Source organism: Hemiscyllium ocellatum, chromosome 13 (assembly GCF_020745735.1).
Source record: "Hemiscyllium ocellatum isolate sHemOce1 chromosome 13, sHemOce1.pat.X.cur, whole genome shotgun sequence".
Classification (NCBI taxonomy): Eukaryota; Metazoa; Chordata; class Chondrichthyes; order Orectolobiformes; family Hemiscylliidae; genus Hemiscyllium; species Hemiscyllium ocellatum.
This window is the reverse complement of record NC_083413.1, coordinates 57,235,520-57,257,574: the sequence shown is the minus strand read 5'-3', so window position 1 is coordinate 57,257,574 and position 22,055 is coordinate 57,235,520.

Sequence of the window (22,055 nt, the reverse complement as noted above, 5' to 3'; positions counted from 1 at the left end):
AAATACAAACAAAATTCTTTTCTGCTTTTATTAAATCTGGTATCTACTGATATTACTGTTCAAATTGTTAATTAATGTTACCTTATAACATGACCTCAAACTGTAGTTGAGAGTTGCTATGTGAAATAATTAATATGTTTTCTTTGGGTGTGAAGCAAATTTGCAATTTTTAATTATACTGGTTATATTAATTTCAGAATTAGAGTCAGATATTCATAGAGATGTACAGCACGGAATTAGACCCTTCAGTCCAACCCGTCCATGCCGACCAGATATCCCAACCTAATCTAGTCCCACCTGCCAGCACTCGGCCCATATGCCTCCAAACCCTTCCTCTTCATATACCCATCTAGATGCCTCTTAAATGTTGCAATTGTACCAGCCTCCACCACTTCTTCTGGCAGCTCATTCCATACATGCACCACCCTCTGCGTGAAAAAGTTGCCCCTTCGGTCTCTTTTATATCTTTCCACTCTCACCCTAAACGTTTGCCCTCTAGTACTGAACTCCCCCATCCCAGGAAAAGTGTTTGTCTATTTATCCTATCAATGCCCCTCATGAATTTATAAACCTCCATAAGGTCACTCCTCAGCCTCCGACGCTCCAGGGAAAACTGAATAGCCCCAGCCTGATCAGTCTCTCCCTATATCTCAAATCCTCCAACCCTGGCAGCATCCTTGTAAACCTTTTCTGAACCCTTTCAAGTTTCACAACATCCTTCCGATAAGAAGGAGACCAGAATTGCACACAATATTCCAAAAGTGGCCTAACCAATGTCCTGTACAGCCAGAACATGAACTCTCAGCTCCTGTACTCAATACTCTGACCAATAAAGGAAAGCATGCCAAATGCCTTCTTCACTATCCTATCTACCTGTAACTCCACTTTTAAGGAAATATGAACCTGCACTCCAAGGTCTCTTTGTTCAGCAACGCTCCATAGGATCTTTAAAATCTTTGTGCACTGTGGTAAGTTCAGAATTGGAATATTAAACTGAACGTAAAACCAACCCAAGGATACTTAGAATTTCTTTCTGAACTCAAGACAGTATTGACCTGTAAGTGTTATTTACCAGTATTACATTTGTAGGAAATACGAAGGACATTGAAATTTCAATTATTACTGTTCCAAGTTTGAACAAATAAGTAAAACCTGCATTCAAAATTGCAGAGCAACAAATCCATGGTTGCCTCTTGTGCAAATGAAACATAAAGATTATCTTTTAACAATGCTGTGCCCTGTTTATTGGAATCATTGAATGGCCAAAACACACCAAAAGGCCATTCAATCTAGCATGTTGGCACTAGCTTTCTGAAGAAACTCTTCATCTTGTGCCACACCCACTCTCTGGATTTCTGTTGTCAGTTTGCACTCTTTTCCTTTTGTGATTATGATCCAACACCCTTTTGAAAGATTAAATTTACCCTGCCTTCTGTCATTTCCCTTAGGCATTTTCAGATCAACTCATTCTGTCAGCAGAAATTGTTCACAATGGGATGTAATGGGACCACTAACTTTCTGCTTTTTGATTAATGTTTCCAAACTCACAACTGGTGAACAATTTAATCATGAAAAAAATTCTCAAGTATATCCAGTTGATGACTGCCACAGATGCAATTTTGAATACTGGCAGTAAAGTTTGATTTTACCTGATGTCAGCATGGGAATCACAATGTGCCTTGCACCCTTCCCTTTGAGATACCACTTTTGCTGTTTGCTTGTCAAGATAATTGTAGTATGTGGGCCAATGTGAAATATGCTGTTGACTAGCTATATACGTGGGGGTGGCAAGTATGGCAAGTAGCTATCCTGCACTTAAAGGTAAGCCATCCCTTCAGCAGATGCATACAAAATGGCTCCTTCAGCTGTTGCAATAGTGTCTGGAAGGCTTACTTGAGAGGAAGGGGACTGTTAATGGAGCAGCAGTACAAAGATTCTCCGATATTGTGGTGCAGACCTTAGTCCAGGTGACTGAAAGGAAAAGGTAGGTCATATTTCCACAAGGAGCTAGAAGGGCACCAAACACATAGTCTAAAGTAATAGGGACACATGCTCACAGTCAACAAGTCTTAGTGTATGGACCGAAGGACCTTGTTGGAATGTCAGAAAAAGATTGGTGACCTCATACATGCACCCAGAGGCAATGGCTGTGTTTTCAAATGTCAACTTTTACCCATTTCATCACCAAGTTGTGTACTCCACATCATGCATAGCCCCATTGCTCACTAATCAGAAATCATCACACATACCTAAAATTCAGATTGTTTATCTTGGTTTCTCATATTTGCCAATTCTACCAAGCTGAAAATGTGTTGCTGGTTAAAGCATAGCAGGTTAGGCAGCATCCAAGGAACAGAAAATTCGACGTTTCGGGCCAGAGCCCTTCATCAGGAATGAGGAGAGGATGCCAGGCAGGCTAAGATAAAAGGTAGGGAGGAGGGACTTGGGGGAGGGGCGATGGAGATGTGATAGGTGGAAGGAGGTCAAGGTGAGGGTGATAGGCCGGAGTGGGGTGGGGGCGGCGAGGTCAGGAAGAGGATTGCAGGTTAGGAGGGCGGTGCTGAGTTCAAGGGAATTGACTGAGACAAGGTGGGGGGAGGGGAAATGAGGAAACTGGAGAAATCTGAGTTCATCCCTTGTGGTTGGAGGGTTCCCAGGCGGAAGATGAGGCGCTCTTCCTCCAACCGTCGTGTTGTTATGTTCTGGCGATGGAGGAGTCCAAGGACCTGCATGTCTTCGGTGGAGTGGGAGGGAGAGTTAAAGTGTTGAACCACGGGGTGGTTGGGTTGGTTGGTCCGGGAGTCCCAGAGGTGTTCCCTAAAGCGTTCTGCAAGTAGGCGGCCTGTCTCCCCAATATAGAGGAGGCCACATCGGGTGCAGCGGATGCAATAGATGATGTGTGTGGAGGTGCAGGTGAATTTGTGGGGGATATGGAAGGATCCCTTGTGGCCTCAGAGAAGTAAGGGAGGAGGTGTGGGCGCAAGTTTTGCATTTCCTGCGGTTGCAGGGGAAGGTGCCGGGAGTGGAGGTTGGGTTGGTGGGGGGTGTGGATCTGACGAGGGAGTCACGAAGGGAGTGGTCTTTGCGGAACGCTGATAGGGGAGGGGAGGGAAATATATCCCTGGTGGTGGGGTCTGTTTGGAGTTGGCGGAAATGACGGCGGATGATACGCTGTATACGGAGGTTGGTGGGGTGGTAGGTGAGAACTTCCCTTGAACTCAGCACCGCCCTCCTAACCTGCAATCCTCTTCCTGACCTCTCCGCCCCCATCCCACTCCGGCCTATCACCCTCACCTTGACCTCCTTCCACCTATCACATCTCCATCGCCTCCCCCAAGTCCCTCCTCCCTACCTTTTATCTTAGCCTGCCTGGCACCCTCTCCTCATTCCTGATGAAAGGCTCTGGCCAGAAACATCGAATTTCCTGTTCCTTGGATGCTGCCTAACCTGCTGTGCTTTAACCAGCAACACATTTTCAGCTCTGATCTCCAGCATCTGCAGACCTCACTTTTTACTCAATTCTACCAAGCTGCCATCTGACTTCAGGCATTCAGTAAAATTTGAAGCAACACAAAGTTGTGAGCAAGATTAAACAGGAGGTGTCTTGCCTATGTCACCAGAACCCTTTGAAGGAGATGGTACTCTGCATTGTTGGGTTGGCTAGGACTTACCTGTTGCATTCTGTGGCACAGTCACAGCCACCAGGCATGTCCAGAGAACTGATATTAACATAGCTCATGTAACCCATACTTGAATTCATAATGATTCAAGTTACCTCAGACCTGTGGTCAGGTGTTTCTAAAAAGACCAATGGTTAGTTTATTGTAAGTTATTGTTGAATGTTTCGCTGTAAAAACTAAGCTATTGATAATAAATTACGGCAAGCAAGGTTAAACAAGTACAGGTAAGACAAAATTAATTATTAAAAATAAAGTCTAAATATGTCCATGTCGTTTATCCTTGGGGCTCACTGCTTCAGATCCTTGCTTCTGATGTGAAGAGGTTAACTGATGAAATCATATACTGAGCTGGAATGGCTTTTGATGTTGCTTTCATGTACTGTTAGATTGCCCAGAACAGCAAATTTTGTGAGAGAGAAAAAGAGAAGATTCCTGATTCTGGTTCTGCCAATATGGAACTTGTAAATATTCAGCCGACCAAGTGCTTTACAATAGATCACTAGCTGTTCTCATACATCTCTCTCACACACTCACCCACTCTCTACCTACATCTCTTTCTCATAAGAACAAAAAATGATGGAGTTACTTTTCCTTCTTTATAATGTTCAGTCACTTCTCTAATGTTGTGATTCGTGGCAAACTCTGAAAAGTAGCAAGTGTACTTGTAAAGATCCAGTGGCATAAAAATTGTCAGCCACAGTTATATTCAGTCATTGGCAGTGGCACCCTTGACCTGCTGTGAGGCCTGCAGATCTAATTAGAGGAGGTGGCACAATTCATTTACCACCGCATGTGGCCATGAGCATTCTTGCTGATATTTTTGACTTTCAGGCTCAATTTCACAGCCATTATCTCTTAAAGTCAAATAGGGCCCAAGCTGACTATATTAAGTGATTTGGAAGCTGATACTGGTCTTGGGTGATGCTACTGAATGTCAGTAAGAAACAAAGTGGAAGCATCGTCTTACTTCTGAAAATTTTCTCTTTGAACCTTTTAAACTTTAAGATGTATGCATTTGTACAATGCCTCAAAAGATCATTTGTTCATTAAGCTGCCAATTAAATATGGATAAATAGGAAAGAATCAGGAGTAATTAAAAATACCGAAGATGAATGAATAACCATCAGCTCAGCCAGAAATAGGAACTAGCAAGACTGTCACTGTTTGATATTCATCTCTGTCACTGAATCGCAGCCAATTATTATCATTGCTACTGGGTGCTTCTGCACAGTTCAGCTTTTTAATATTTTCTACAATTTCAAATATGCAGTCAGATTTTTCATGCACGCTTGTTGAATTCATTAGTTTTCTCTATTGTAAAACATTTAAATTAATAATCCAGCCATTTTTCAAAATGTATTTTAATTAAGCAATCTAAGTGTTATCTATTTATAATTCATACTCCTTGTCCATAGTATCTCTTTAATAGATAAAGCAATGCTGAAGAAAACTGGGGGTCTTTTGCTCCTTGCAGTTTAATAAAAGGAACTGAAGATTAGGGAGTATTTTTCTTGGCTGCCTCTGAATTATTAAATTGGCGAGCTGAATGGGTTTTGTACAATTGAATGGGAAATGGCTTCCTCATATTCTTTGCCTTCTAGTTCTTTTTGTTTGCTTTCTAGTTTGTTCGATGTATGTATACTCAAGGTCATTGCCTACAACCAGAAGAACCTATTAGCACACATTAAACATTTAAGTAATGTATTCTGTTTTTCTGTAGAAGTGAGTATATTACAAGTCAGAGACTGTTAACTGGAAAAATTCTCGAACAAATGTTTGACTATGTTCGCTGTAAGAATAGAAATAAGCTCAGAAATGACGAATAATGAAGCATCTTTGTACCATTTACTTGCATTATGACGAAACTTATACAATTATGAAATTACTAATGATTATTAATTAAATGAAGTGCAAAACTTTTTTTGCAGAGAACTTTTAAAGAATCAGTACTCAAGTTAGGTGACAATTGAAAAAGGACAAAATATGTAATCTGTTAATAAAAGAATTTGAGCCTGATCATGATGAATTAATTGGCCTGCTTTGCAGATGCAGCAGCCTATCTGCATACGAAGGCAATGATGAACTGATAGACACCAGACAGCAATAATGACAGGCTCTAACTGAGATTCCAAGTGAACGTAGGATCCTAGGAAACAATAGGCATCAGATATTGTGCTGAGTCTGAATTCAAAGTTTAAGTCCTCTCCTCTGCTCAAAAGTACACATCATGTTGTTATTCTCTCTCCTGGTCTCTGCACTGCCATGATTGCTCACTTATGTGCTTCATCTTCCATACTCTCTGCCCTGTCTTAACTGTTTCCAAGGACCACCAGTCCAAATGATGCTAAGTTCCAGGTCCCAACTTCCAACCTGTACAGTACTCCTGGACTGTAGACTGGTTCAAATTCCTTTTAGATCATTGACCCTTCTGCTCAGTTTCTCCCATGTGTAAAACCCAGATCAGACCCAACACCCTCATGATTATAATCTCTTCACTCTTTTCCTAGTTTTCACCCTATTGTTGTACGCTCTCTACAGCCATACACTTTCTTTCTTAGTTCTTCATCTCTGGATTCAAATAAGTGAAATAGAGTCAGTAATGCTTATGATAGTTGCTTAGATAATAAGATGTATGAAAGAGAGGGAAGACATGTGTCGTGAGGATGGAGAAGAAAAGCTTCAGAGACAAAAAAGTAAATACAATGGGTTGAATTTTACCAGTAATTGGTGGTGTCAATATTGGTCTGTTTCATGTAGGGTTGTACACCATAAGGCCTAGTGAGTTTTCTCAAGCTGTCTTTCCAGGTTTGTCTCATTACTGATGCCCCATACCTTGCCGTACCTGGCTTGTTATGCTCTCCTATTTGCCAAAGATGGAGAGATTCCCCATGACTGGCACATCCTGGGAATCCAGGCATGGGCAGCATATTTAAAACATGTGGAACAGCCCTGTCCAGTTCATCACGTTTGTCTCAGATATGGTAATATAGCAAAATTGGTGTTCATTTTGCCAATGTGAACTTGGAGGTCCTAACAGATATATTGGGGCAGAGGGGGACATCCCTTTCCCTCAAGAACAGCAAAGGAGACTATGACATCAGACCCTGTCAGCCTAGTCCAAAGTTGACACCAGGATTAGTCACTGCTGACGCTTTAGAGAAATGTGCAGCAAAACTACAAGATGGTTAGTGACCTTCCCTGTTCCCTGAGGGTAAGTGTCACCATCTTCTCTCTCCTACTTCATGCTTATTCTATCTCTGCTGCTATGCCCACCACCATGAGCATGGTGTTCAGCTCTCACTGCTGTTTGCAGCATCTTCCCTTACTCACTCTCACCCATTGCATTGTTCACCTTGCATACTCTCTTCATTGTCAAAGAGTGTGGTGCTGGAAAAGGACAGCAGGTCAGGCTGCATCTGAGGAACAGGAGAGTTGATGTTTCAGGCATAAGCCTTTCATCAGGAATGTTGACATATTTGTTTCTTTCCCCACCAGGTATTGGCACCCATAGCCATTCAAGCCACTTTCATCTCACTCAATCCCTGACTTTCTCTCATTCCAAGATCTATACAATCAAAATTACAACTCATAACTTGAAAAATAGAAATTAACTTGCTAATTAAAAGTGAGGTCTTTCAATTCAATTTCAAAATGTGAATGTTCCAAATGCTGAGGCAGAAGCTGATGTTAAAAGAATTGGAGGAATATAGGGGTTCCCCAACTTACTAATATGATCCTATGCGGGTGAAATTTTAAAGACCTTCCATTTGAATATTTTTTGTATGGGTGAACAGATGCTTTACATTGTCCTGCATTGTGTTCCGACTTGCTGACAAATTGTCTCAAGAACGGAATCCAGAATGGAGCCTGTTTGCAGCCTAGAGACGCAGAGCTCTGACTGGATTGCACAGTGAAGCTGAAGTTTGTAGAGGTGTCCTTGTATGTGTTTTGGCTGAGTGCAGTACATGAATATCTGACTATCTCTGACCATGCATTGCTGCTCTCTTGCCTTTTCTGACAATGAGCTCACGTTTTTCAACACTGACTAAAAAAACAACAGCAGGGAGCACTTGTCAGTGGAGCAAGATTTGCAGGTGACCTTCTCATCAATTCCTCTTTGGATCAAAAGGCTTTGTACAGAGCGAAAGGTTCAGCTTTCCCAGAAACCCAGTAAATGGCAATTTATTTTATGTTTTGCTCTGAATTTCAATTTTGTATCTGTTCAATTATTCAATAAAAATTATACTTTTAAAAATATTTTTGCAAGTATGAAATGTCATCTGTGAAATTCAGACCCTTGAATCAAGTGCAGTGAGTGGAACAGATTTAGGACCAAAATCAGTTAGAAATATTGAATTGAGCAGATTTTGAAAATGTGTCTGTGCTCACAGTCAAAGATGGTGTATTTTTTCTGGTGCATTTGAAACATTAATGCATTTGATCCTCTGTTAGCTTAATGTATGCACTGTATTACAAACCTCTCCGGTAGTACCATGGTCATAGTGACTGCAAGTAAATGTGACATGTATGAGCAATCAATTCAGCTGAAAAAAAGGATGTGCCATGGAATTGTTTATTTCTTTGAAGAGTATGGTGTTTCTGAAAAGGGTCAGAATTACTGCTATAAAGAACTAACATATGCTGTGATGGACCAAATAATTTTTCCAATTTTTGCAATGTATTTGATTCTTGTTAGATTAGATTAGATTACTTACAGTGTGGAAACAGGCCCTTCGGCCCAACAAGTCCACACCGACCCGCCGAAGCACTACCCACCCATACCCCTACATTTACCCCTGTTGTGTCGCCATAGTATACCCCGACCATAGGGGCTGATCTCTTATTAGTATGTAACTGAAATTATGTTAGCCATGCACCAAGTCACCACCTCAGAATTCAATGTTTGTGTTTTCCTGTTTGTCAGTATTTTTGCTAAAATTTTATCAGGTTCACACAGAGACAGTTTGCCAATATTTTATGATATGGGAAATTGCGTGGCCCAGTGTTTATCATCTTTGGAAGGTGAAACAAACTGATGCATTCTTAAAAATAAATCAAGTGCATGTCTCAAGTTCAAATTTTGTCAGGTTCTTCAGCGTGACCAGTATTATATTGTGACATTGTTTTGACTTTGATTATTGAGTGAAAGTTCCAGTATCTAAGAAGCTGGAACAGGAAAATAAAATGCTGAATAAACCATTGTAAAAAAAATTATCTCAAGTAAAATGAGATATAAATTCCTTGTCATGCATCATGACTTATAAACTAGACAAATCCAGCTACAAAACCTTTATCAGACATGGGAGATTTTAAAGACCAGATTGGAGGGTCGCTTCAAGGACTAATTGAGTAGATGAGTTTAAAAAAACCCACCAAATATCTTGAAAATCGGATACTATAAATATATTTGTTAATGGGAGAGTTTAAGACTTGGGTGACTGAGTCAGCCATTGGTCCTCCAAGCCTGCTCTAGCATTCTGTGAAATCTTGGCTGATCGGGTTGTGACTTCAGCTCTACCCTTCTGTTTCCTTCCCCACGGACCTGATTCCTTTGTCAATCAAACATGTGTCTAACTCAGTTTTGAAACAATTCAATGTCTTACTGGGGAAAAGAATTCTGCAGATTATTGAGTCTCTGAAATGAAGTATCATCAGCCCATATTAAAAGTGAGATATTTTATTCTGAAAATGTGTCTCTTCGTTTTAACTTCTCTTACATGCGGCAGTATCCTGTCAGAATCCACCCTCTCTGAAGCCTCAGGATGTTGTATGTTTTAATGTGATAACCACTCATTCTAAACATCAGTGGGCACTTACTCAGCTTTTCTTCATTAGGTAGGTCATTCATTCCTAGGAATGAGGTGGGCGAACCTTTTAAAAAAAAAATTCTTTTGCGTTGTCAATCAAAACAATGAATTTTCAAGCTCATACCGGCGCTGTGACAATGAAGCAGTAATGCTATGATGATAACACTGAAGACTTTGTTAATGAACAGCTAAGGAAATTGATTCCAAGATGGAGGACAGGAAAAATTTCTGGCTGTAACAGGCTGCTACTTTTTGAGGTATTTTTGGGGTTGGAGGTGATTTCCTCGAATTCCAGGAGCAGCAATTACTATTTTGTATGCTGTTGCATTGTTTTGGAACTTTGGAGAAAAAATGTCAAAACAGCGGCACTTTTAAAAAGGAGAGGAACAGACGAAGGCAGCACCTGGTGAGGCAATGCAGGAGAGAGACAGAGAAAGAAACCCACACTACTAACTGACACAGCAGTGAACCCGTGCAGTTACTGCCTTTGCTGTTGAATTCATGTATTGTTGGACATCGGAGTGCATCTGAGAAAATTAACAAATAGTGAAATTCACAACTAATCTTGGAGGAACCTGTTTGGGAGAAGTCACAGCACAGAAACAGAGAAGTAAATAGTTTTAAGTATGGCCTTGCTGTCATGGGTAGAGTGGATTCTATCTTGACTATGTGTTTTATTGAGCTGTGTCTGTTGATTAAACTTAAAAATGTAAGCCTTTAGTATTAAGCTAGCCTAGAGCAGTGTTTTGTATAGGAATAAGATGATGATATTTTCTGGGTCTGCAGATTGGAAGAAGCAAAAAAGAGCCTGAATAGAGTGATAGGCTTTTCTTGTCAGATGTGGGAGTTTAGGGAGAGTTTATGTGTTATTGAGGATTATATCTGCAATAAATACTATTGGGAGATAGTGAGGAAAGAGATCAAACTGAGACTGGTACAGTTGAGAACAGAAGCGAGTCAAATAGTCAGGGCAGGTGGGGACAAAGCAGAGAACTATGTACGACTGATAAATTAAACTGTATTTATTTCAATGCAAGAGCCCTACTGTGGAAGGCAAATGAACTCAGGGCATGGTTAGGAACATGGGACTGGGATATCACAGCAATTACAAAAACATAACTCAGAGATGGACAGGACTGACAGTTTAATGTTCAGGATACAAATGCTACTGGAAGGTCAGATAGGGAGGCAAGAGAGGAGGGGGAGTGGCATTTTTGATAAGGGATAGTTTAACAGCTGTCCCGAAGGAGGATATTCCCAGAAACACACCCATGGATGTTATTTGGGTGGAACTGAGAAATAAGAAAGGGACGATCACCTTATTGGTATTGTATTATAGGCTCCTAATAGAGGGAAATTGAGAAACCAATTTGTAAGGAGATCTCAGTTATCTGTAAGAATAATAGGGTGGTTATAGCAGGGGATTTTAAGTTTCCAAACATAGACTGGGACTGCTATAGTATTAAGGGTTTAGGTGGAGAGGAATTTGTTAAGCATGTACAAGAAAAGTTTTTGATTCAGTATGTGGGTGTACCTACTAGAGAAGGTGCAAAACCTTACCTACTCTTGGGAAATATGGCAGAGCAGGTGACTGAGAGGTTGGTGGTGTAGCACTTTGGGGCCAGCGAACATAATTCTATTAGTATTGAAATAGTGATGGAAAAGGACAGACCAGATGAAAAGTTGAAGTTCTAAATTGGAGCAAGGCCAATTTTGATGGTATTAGGCAAAAACATTTAAAAGCTGATTGGGGCTGATGTCGCAGGTAAAGGGATGATTGGAAAATGAGAAGCCTTCAGAAATGAGATAACGAGAGTCCAAAGACCGTGTATTCCTTTTATGGTGAAAGGCTGGTAGGTACAGGGAATGCTGGATGACTAACAAAATTGAGGTTTTGGTTAAGAAAAAGAAGGAAGCATATGTCAGGTATAGACAGGATAGATTGAATGAATCCTTTGAAGAGTACAAAGGCAGTAGGAGTATTCTTAAGAGTGAAATCAGGAGGGCAAAAAGTGGCCATGAGATGGCTTTGGCAAATAGAGTTAAGGAGAATCCAAAGGATTTTTACAAATACATTCAGGACTAAAGGGTAATTAGGAAAAGAAAAGGGCCCCTCAAAGATCAGCAAGATGGCGTTTATGTGGAGCCGCAGGTGATGGAGGAGGTACTAAACGAGTATTTTGCAAGCGTGTTTGCTGTGGAAAAGGATATTGCAGATATAGAATGTAAGGATGTAGATGGTGACATCTTCAAAAATGTCCATATTACAGAGGAGGAAGTGCTGGATGTCTTGAAACGGTTAAAGGTGGCTAAATCCCCAGGACCTGATCAGGTGTACCTTAGAACTCTGTGGGAAGATAGGGAAGTGATTCCTGGGCCTCTTGCTGAGATATTTGTATCATCGATAATCACAGGTGAGGTGCCAGAAGACTGGAGGCTGGCTAATGTGGTGCCACTGTTTAAGAAGCGTGGTAAGGACAAGCCAGGGAACTATAGACCGGTGAGCCTGACGTCGGTAGTGGGCAAGTTGTTGGAAGGAATCCTGAGGGACAGGATGTACATGTATTTGGAAAGACAAGGACTGATTCGGGATAGTCACCATGGCTTTGTGCATGGGAAATCATGTCTCCCAAACTTGATTGAGGTTTTTGAAGAAGTAGAAAAGTGGATTGATGAGGGCAGAACGGTAGATGTGATCTATATTGACTTCAGTAAAACATTTGAATAGGTTCCCCATTTGAGACCGGTTAGCAAGGTTAATCTCATGGAATACAGGGAGAACTAGCCATTTGGATTCAGAACTGTCTCAAAAGTAGAAGACAGAGGGAGTTGGTGGAGGTTTGTTTTTCAGACTGAGGCCTGTGACCAGTGGAGTGCCACAAGGTTCATGCTTTCCACTACTTTTCATCATTTATATAAATGATTTGGATGTGAGCATAAGAGGTACAGTTATTAAGTTTGCAAATGACACCAAAATTGGTGGTGTAGTGGACAGTGAAGAAGGTTACCTTAGATTACAACAGGATCTTTATCAGATGGGCCAATGGGCTGAGAAGTGGCAGATAGAGTTTAATTCAGATAAATACAAGGTGCTGCATTTTGGGAAAGCTAGAGAGTGTTGCTGAGCAAAGACACTTTTGAGTGCAGGTTCATAGCTCCTTGAAAGTAGAATCGCAGGTAGGTAGGATAGTGAAGAAGGCGTTTGGTATGATTTCCTTTATCAGTTAAAGTACTGAGTACAGGAGTTGGGAGGTCATGTTGTGTCTGTACAGGACATTGGTTAGGCTGTGTTGGAATATTGTGTGCAATTCAGGTCTCCTTCCTATCGGAAAGATGTTGTGAAACTTGAAAGGGTTCAGAAAAGATTTACAAGGAAGTTGCCCTATTTGAGCTATAGGGAGAGGTTAAATCTGCAGGGGCTGTTTTCCCTGGAGTGTCGGAGTTTGAGGTGTGACCTTATGGAGGTTTATAAAATCATAAGGTATTTTCCCTGGGGTGGGTGAGTCCAGAACTAGAGGGCATATGTTTAGGGTGAGAGGAGTAAGATATAAAAGAAACCTAAGGAGAAACCTTTTCATGCAGAGGGTGGTGTGTGTGTGGAATGGGTTGCCAGAGGAACTGGTGGAGACTGGTACAATTGCAACATTAAAAGGCATCTGGATTGGCATATGAATAGGAAGCATTTGGATGGATATGGGCCAGGTGCTGGCAGGTGGGACTAGATTGGATTGTGTTATCCGGTCAGCATGGACAGGTTGGACTGAAGGTTCTGTTTCCATGCTGTTCAACTCTATGACCCTATGACTCTAAATAGCTATCACTGGTTTTTTGAAACTGTTAGAACACTAGTGTTTGTCCTTCTTGATTTTTGAGAGCTGACCATGTAAATAACTTTACATCTTGACGGTTCTCAAGACCTTTATGCTTCCTTTCTTTACTACTTTTGTAAAGATTTGTAACTCCCACTCTGTGGGAATAAGGCCCTTGGTCCAGTGAAAATGGATTCTGTTTCAGCTCTGTGCTGAGTCCATTGGCTCTGCTGAGCCCAGAGATATTACCGCATGTATGAGAAGGGTTTCTCAAATAGTGTGTCCATATCTGCAAGGTGCCTATTATCTTGATCTTAAGATGACTGAGATAAGAATAACACATCAATATATTTTTCCTTTTTGGAAGATCTATATCACACTCATTGGTGCTTTTAACTTTGTCAGTGGAATGAAACCAATGATGGATGGGTTACTGATTATGAAATGTATTTTGTCTCCCTTTCCATTGCCTCAGAAACCAGCTTTCAAATGAACAGGTAAAGGGGAAGCAGGATGTCAGAAGCCATACTCACATGTCTTATTCTCCTGAAGCAGTGCAGCTCAAGTTATTGAACATGGAGGATAAACAAAATCAAGTAATTTGGGTGTGAAAAATTGTATGTGGCAATAGGAAGAGGATTCTGGTCTAACTGTTCAATTCTGGTCTCCTTCCTAGAGTTAGGATGTTGTGAAACTTGAAATGGTTCAGAAAAGATTTACAAGAATGTTGCCAGGGCTGCAGGGTTTGAGTTGTAAGGAGAGGTTGAATAGGCTGGGGCTGTTTTCCCTGGAGCATCAGAGACTGAGGGGTGACCTTTTATAGAGGTTTATAAAATTGAGGGGTTTGGATCGGGTGAATGGCCAAGATCTTTTCCCCGGGGTACAGGATTCCAAAACTAGAGGGCATAGGTTTAACGTGAGAGAGAAAAGATTTAAAAGGGACCCAAGGGGCAATGTTTTCATGCAGAGGGTGGTGTGTATGTGAAATGAGCTGCCCGCGCAAGTGGTGGAGGCTGGTACAGTTACAACATTTAAAAGGCATCTGGATGGGTATAAGAATAGGAAGGGTTTAGAGGGATATAGGCCAAATGCTGGCAAGTGGGACTAGAATGTTTTAGGATATCTGGTCAGCATGGATAGGTTGAACTAAAAGGTCTAAATCTGTGCTGTCCTGCTGTATAACTCTATGACTGTCACTGTGAGGTTTCTTTTCAGTCAGGATAGGCTGGAGTACTTTATTACTCTTTAGAGAATTTATTACTTATGTAAAGATTCGTAACTCCCACACTGAGGGAATAAGGCACTTCCTCTTTAATCAGGAATCATATTTAATGAGCAACAGCTCTTTTATGTAGTGTTCATTTCTCCATTGTTAAAACAAAACTGACGCATGGAGTGTGGGTATCACTGGGAAAGCTAATATTTATTGCCTGACAGGAGTGGCCTTGTCGAGGTCACGTTGAGATGTCATCTTAAACTATTGTAAGTCTGGGTGATGATTTTATTTTACTTGCATTTATCTGCCTCTAATTGGAGCATTGTGCAACATAGGGACTGATACAGAATTCAGCATGGTCTTTGTCATAAGATTAGCAGGATTTAACAACAAGTTTTGAAATAGCAATCACCCATTATTTTCCCACAACATCAAACAATAACTTCAATTTATATTGCCCCTTTAAAGTATCCCACAGCATTTCACAGGAATATTATAAACCAAAATTTGACACATCGAATTTAGGGAAATTGGCCAAAAGCTTGATCAAAGAAGTGGATTTTAAACAGCACATTAGTGAACTAAAGCAGTGTATATATGAAAACTAAGACTGTGCTGTTGGATCATGTTGTTGATAGGTACTATGCAGATGGGATATAGAAGGGGCTAATACTAAGTTTTTGGAAGACACAACAGTTAAGTAGTTGAAAATGTGTTGCTGGTCAAAGCACAGCAGGCCAGGCAGCATCCAAGGAACAGGAAACTCGACGCCTCGGGCATAAGCCTGATGAAGGGCTTATGCCCGAGGCGTCGAGTTTCCTGTTCCTTGGATGCTGCCTGGCCTGCTGTGCTTTGACCAGCAACACATTTTCAACTGTGATCTCCAACGTCTGCAGACCTCACTTTTTACTCCACAACAATTAAGTATGCAGGAATATGGAGAGAAGCCATTATAAGTGATGCTCTGGTTGTGATTAGATAGTTAAGGATAGAACTGCACAAGACATTGGAAGAGGATGGTATGGTCAACCATGTCAAAGACTGCAAAAAGGATGAGGAGAGAGTGGTAACCTTTTTCACAGTCACAAAGTATCACATTTATAACTGAGCCATTTAAATACTGTGGCAGTATTTAAGGGATTTAAACATGGAGCATTAGAAAGGCTAAAGGTGTAGGATGGTTATAAAAGGGATTGAGGGTCTTTTGAGGAAAGGGCTGTTGGTTGATTTGAAGGAGTGAAGAAGCAGCACTTGAGGAAAGAAAACAGTTCACAGTATAATTTTAATATAGGGGCTAGGAGAATGGGGAGGAAGTGAATTCAGGGCTAGACTAGTCGGGAAGACAGCCTTAGAAGATGTTTGGTCCAATGAGCAAATCGAAGGGCATGAAACAGCAGAAATTATGGATTGGATGGTTTGGTCTTAATGGCAAAGAAGCCCATGGACTCTCTGCATTTTAATGTTGAGGTGAGAGAGCAGGAGACAATTTACAGCAAAGAAAATAAGTTTATGGTGTGAGCGATGTTATCTTTGCACTGTACAATAGTGAGCAGTTTTAACACAAGATGATGGACTGATTATGGTTTATATTTATGTCAGCTGTGACGGTCATGAGCTAAGCTGTTTATTTGCTACATCCTTTCAAACTGAGCATTGAAAATAAGGGTACAGAGCTGAGGGCCCATCCCCCAACCCCTTGGTGCAAGCCTAACACTCCTTAAATAACAGCTGAGGAACCAGCAGGTCTTCCAGTAATAGCAAAAAATACACTAAGGGTCACTGGACTCAAAATGTTAACTCTGTTTTCTCTCTATAGATGCTGCCAGATCTGCTGAGTTTCTCTAGCAGTTTCTGTTTTTGTTTCAGATTTATAGCATGTATAATTCTTCATTTTATTTTAAATCTTAATTGTATTCTGATCCTTACAATACATTTAATTATATTTGAAATAAGTCCCATGCACAATCAATTGATATATAACTTATGAGTACAACTCATTGGTATATGCTTGCATCTAGTGTACATTGCTGCACCCTCTACAGCCTTTGCAGAGAGGCCACAGGAAACGTATGAGCAGTTCAGAATGAAAAACATGCAATTAGTGTAGGTTTCTTCAGTACATTACACTTTCTTTGAGAACAGGAAATATCATGCATAAATCAACAAAGTTATTGTAAGACCTTAAATTGGTGACATCAGATTTCTCATGAGTATTAATCTTGTTCACATATCATAGCAATGTATCCATGTATTAGAAACAATGCAATAAAGAGCAATAAGACTGATTTCTTGTATAAAGGAATGAGTTAAGAAGGATGCTTGTGGATATTTTAAATAGCCTATTCAGATGTATTATGACACTCTTGTGAAACTTATACCTGGACCTTCTGGCCTAGATATATGGACTGGATCACAGGAACCCTGAACACGAATAGCAGAGGAGTATTTTGATTCCTTGACTTCTAGTTTATTGGATTACACACTCCCATTGCAAAGAGGGATGATATATACAGAACAACCTCGATTATCCGAACAAGATGGACGGGACGTATTTTGTTCGGATAACTGATTGTTCAGATACTGATTGTTTTCGGATAACAAGTAACGTTTTTATGGGACTTGGAGATCTTCTTTGGATAATCCAAAATTCAGATGGTTGATGTTTGGATAACTGAGATTGTTTTGTACTGGGAAAAGAATGGTTATGGTAAACCATGTTGAGGTATTTGCTTAAGATTTTCAATCATTTCAATTTGGTTGAGTTCAAGTACACTGAAAAGTAAGAATACAAAACAAAGAGGTAGCTGTGAAAAATCAACTTCACACCAAAATTCACCTCCAAATATTGAACAGCTGTTTGGAATTTTAAGTTTTGACTCTTAAAATCAGGACACCCAGTAACCTCAGAACATTAACCTTGGTAATTTGTCTTTGTGACTTTAGCTTCAGAGAGTGCTGATTTAGCTTAAATGTGATGATTCACTGCATCATCCTTGTAAAGTTGCTGATTGTTGACAGTATGATCATGAGTGAACAGTTGCAAATAACTGCTTGAAAAACCATGAAAGGGAACTTCAAAAATAAAATTTAAATATTTTCATGATCAACAAAGTCCTCTGCTGTAATTATTCAGCGACAGTTGCTACTATTCCTCTCCATCAATACTTTCTACCTCTTTCATATAAATATGTTGTAATTGGTCAGTTTATTTTGTTTCCACTGACAAATATTGTGCAACCTCATCAAATGGGAAATGGTATCGCCCTGATACTTGGGATTTTTCCTTCCCACGAAATGCTGGGGAAGGGCAAATATTCAGATGGAGATACCTGCCGATTCCCCACCATCTTAAGTTGTGGGTGGGAAGGCCCACAGTTGACCTTCCTGACCCACTGCCAACCAGAGCTCTTAGGTGGGTCAATTAACTATCACTTATTTCACCACCAGCCCAGTCATCTGTGTTGCTGAGAGCGAAGTAAAATGGCAGCTGTCCCACCAGATGAAATGTGCACTGAAAACACTTTTCTTTAGTCTCTGATCCCCACCCACCTCCGAAATGTTACTTAGCTTCTTTCTGAGCCAGTGCTTCAGTGCTTCTCCAATTGCCTGCAGCTTTAGGTGGGGTGGAACAATGTCCTGGAAAATGATTGACTTAGAAGTCCACTGGGTGATCATCTAAGTGCCTGGTTAGCATTTGATCTTGTTGGCGCTCTAGGTAGTGCGGGTTGTCTCACTCATAAAAGTGTCTACCCCACATTTCAACCAAAAGTTGGAAAATACTGACCTTTGGTTGAGGCTTAATGCTTAACAAAACAGCAATTTGTTTAGTATTCATAAGGTTAGGAACCTAATGGATGGTGTATGCTAAACCAGAGCAGTCAAACATATGGGATTAACTCCAGGCTGTTTTGGGCATTTTGAAATAGGAGCTCATGTTAACTCTTGTTCTCTGTTATACATAACACTTTGATGGTTGGCGATTGAAAAACATAGCCTATTTACATTGTTTTATGATATATCTAATCAAGATGAACTAACAAATATTTTGACCCATTTTCACTGAATGCACTGTCTTTATTTTGTTCCATTTAATAATTCCTGATTTTTGCTATGTCATGCATCTTTCCCTGTTCCCTTTTTCTCTGGCTGTGTTTTCGCTTCATTGGTTTTAGTTTCTAACTTCTTCCAGTTCTGATGAAGGGTCAATGACCTGAAAAATTATTTTTACCTCTCTCCCTCTCCCTCTCTCTCTCGTTCTCTTTCTCCAACCACCCCCATCAATTGATTCTACCTTGACCTGCTGAATATTTTCAGCACTTCAAGTTCAAGAAATAATATTTTCTCGATACAGAGCTGCAGATTTTACTTTGCCCTATAGCTATTACATCCACTTTGGTTTTATTGTTGACAACTAACACTATTTTAGTTGTCTCCTATCCATTTAAAAGCTAAATGCTCATCTAACTCTTTTTCTGAGTTGGTATTGTCCTAAGAAATGTCTTAAAGAATTTAATTTTCTATGTGATATTTTTAGTGTTTGATGAATGCATTCATATTAATTTACTGTAAAATATGCTGTTTACCATATTTTACCAAGACAATGGCATTAATATACCGTAGATAGATAATTCCTTAACTAGCACTCTAAAGATAGAACACTGGACGATTAAATATGTTAAATATTCTCAATTGTGCCATGAATAAAAATCCTGGAATCTGATTGCCATTTCCTGAAATTTTCCAGCCATTGATGATTAGAAATAGCACATTGATCTCAAAGACGGTGGAAATGAAGTACTAATTTGTGATTCTGTTACTTAATGGAGAGGCACTGTCATAGGACAGATGTAAAGCGACAATGTTATTTATTAACTCTTGTGTCTTGCTCTTACTGAGTAAGGCATAGTCTGGGAAGTACTTTGCAGTTGGATTTTCCTTTCATTGATTTTTCATTTTTCTTCTCTAAAGTTATTCATGTGCTTATTTTACAAAAGCAGAAGCATATTTTTTTCTTTTGTGAATGGTCATTTTTTCAATATTGTTGGACTGGCGATAAACCTTCAGTGAGGTGAGACGTCTGTTTAAGTTATACCTTTGACCTGAGAGAATTTTGGGGTGGCATGGTGGATCAGTGATTAGCACTGCTGCCTCACAGCAGTAGGGTCTCAGGTTCAATTCCAACCTTGGGCAACTGCCTGTGTGGAGTTTGCACATTCTCCCTGTGTCTGTGTGGGTTTTCTCCGGGTGCTCTGGTTTCCTTCCACAGTCCAAAGATATGCAGGTTAAGAGAATTGGCCATGCTAAATTGCCCGTAGCGATAGGTGCAATAGTCAGAGGGAAATGGGACTGGGTGGGTTACTCTCCAGAGTGTCGGTGTGGACTTGTTGGGTCGAAGGGCCTGTTTCCACACTGTAGGGAATCTAATCTGAAAAATTTTCTGGAATCCTAATTTGGGTGGGTGGCAGGATTATTTATATCATTAATGAATCACTTGCCTGTTGTGGTGTTTTCCTGAAGTGTAGGATTTTTTTTTGTTTCATAAAACTTCTGACTGTGCAACCAGAAAAACATAAATTGATGCATTTGCTTTCTTAATGTATGGAACTTCAGAGATATGTCTGTAGGCAACACTTAACTTTGATGCCTTTGGAAGTTGTGGTGCTCTTGATGATCAATATGCAAGACTTGTAGTTGTAGGTAGTTATGGTAAAGGTGATATTAACATAGAACAGTCTTGCTGATTTGCTTTAAACTAGATGATAGGCCAGTGAAGTGTTTAAAAATAAATGGATTACTGATCCATCTTGAAATCAACTGTCTCCTGACATTTACCTGCAGAAGGGTGACATTGTGCATGCGTTTTTTAAATTCATGGGAATTAGGATCCTACTGCATTACTAGCCTATATACGTGGGCCTTAATAATGCTGGGAGGTTGCTGCAGTTTTCCCAAGAGGTTGAAGCAAGTTGGCCCAACATTCAAAGGGACAAATGGGCAGATAAAGGGATGGCTGGAAAATGGGAAGCCTTCAGAAATGAGATAATGAGAGTGCAGAGACAGTATATTCCTGTTAGGGTGAAAGGAAAGGCTGGTAGGTATAAGGAATGCTGGATGACTAAAGAAATGGGAAGTTTGGTTAAGAAAAAGAAGGAAGCATATGTCAGGTATAGACAGGGTAGATGGAGTGAATCCTGAGAAGAGTATCAAGGCAGTAGGAGTATACTTAAGAGGGAGATCAGGAGGGTAAAAATAGGACATGAGATGGCTTTGGCAAATAGAGTTAAGGAGAATTCAAAGGGTTTTTACAAATACATTAAGGACAAAAGGGTAACTAGCGAAAGAATAGGGCAGCTCAAAGATCAGCAAGGCGGCCTTTGTGTGGAACCGCAGGAGATGGGGGAGATACTAAATGTTTGTTTTGCAAGAGTGTTTACTGTGGAAAAGGACATGGGAGACATAGAATGTAGGGAAGTAGATGGTGACATCTTGAAAAAATGTCCATATTACAGAGGAGGAATTGCTGGATGTCTTGAAACACATAAAAGTGGATAAATCCCCAGGTGTACCCTAGAGCTCAGTGGGAAGCTGGGGAAGTGATTGCCGAGCCTCTTGCTGAAATATTTTTATCATCGATAGGCACAGGTGAGTTGCTGGAAGACTGGAGGTTGGCTAACATGGTGCCACTATTTAAGAAAGGTGGTAAGGACAAGCCAGGGAACTATAGACCGGTGAGCCTGATGTCAGTAGTGGGCAAGTTGTTGGAGGGAATCCCGAGGGACAGGATGTACATGTATTTGGAAAGACAAGGACTGATTTGGGATAGCCAACATGGCTTTGTGCATGGGAAATCATGTCTCCCAAACTTGATTGAGGTTTTTGAAGAAGTAACAAAGACGATCGATGAGGGCAGAGTGGTAGATGTGATCTATATGGACTTCAGTATGGCGTACAACAAGGTTCCCCATAGGAGACTTATTAGTAAGGTTAGATCTCATGGAATACAGGGAGAACTAGCCATTTGGATTCAGAACTGTCTCAAAAGTAGAAGACAGAGGGTGGTGGTGGAGGTTTGTTTTTCAGACTGGAGGCCTGTGACCAGTGGAGTGCCACAATGTTCGGTGCTGGGTCTACTATTTTTCATCATTTATATAAATGATTTGGATATGAGCATAAGAGGTATAGTTAGTAAGTTTGCAGATCACAGCAAAATTGGAGGTGTAGTGGACAGTGATGAAGATTACCTCAGATTACAATGGAATCTTGATCAGATGGGCCAGTGGGCTGAGAAGTAGCAGATGGAGTTTAATTGAGATAAACGCAAGGTGATGCATTTTGGGAAAGCAAATCTCAGCAGGACTTATACACTTAATGGTAAGGTCATCGGGGGTGTTACTGAACAAAGAGACCTTGGAGTGCAGATTCAAAGCTCCTTGAAAGTGGAGTTGCAAGTTGATAGGATAGTGAAGAAAGCATTTGGGATGCTTTCCTTTATTGAGTACCGGAATTGGGAGGTCATGTTGCGCTGTTCAGGACATTGGTTAGG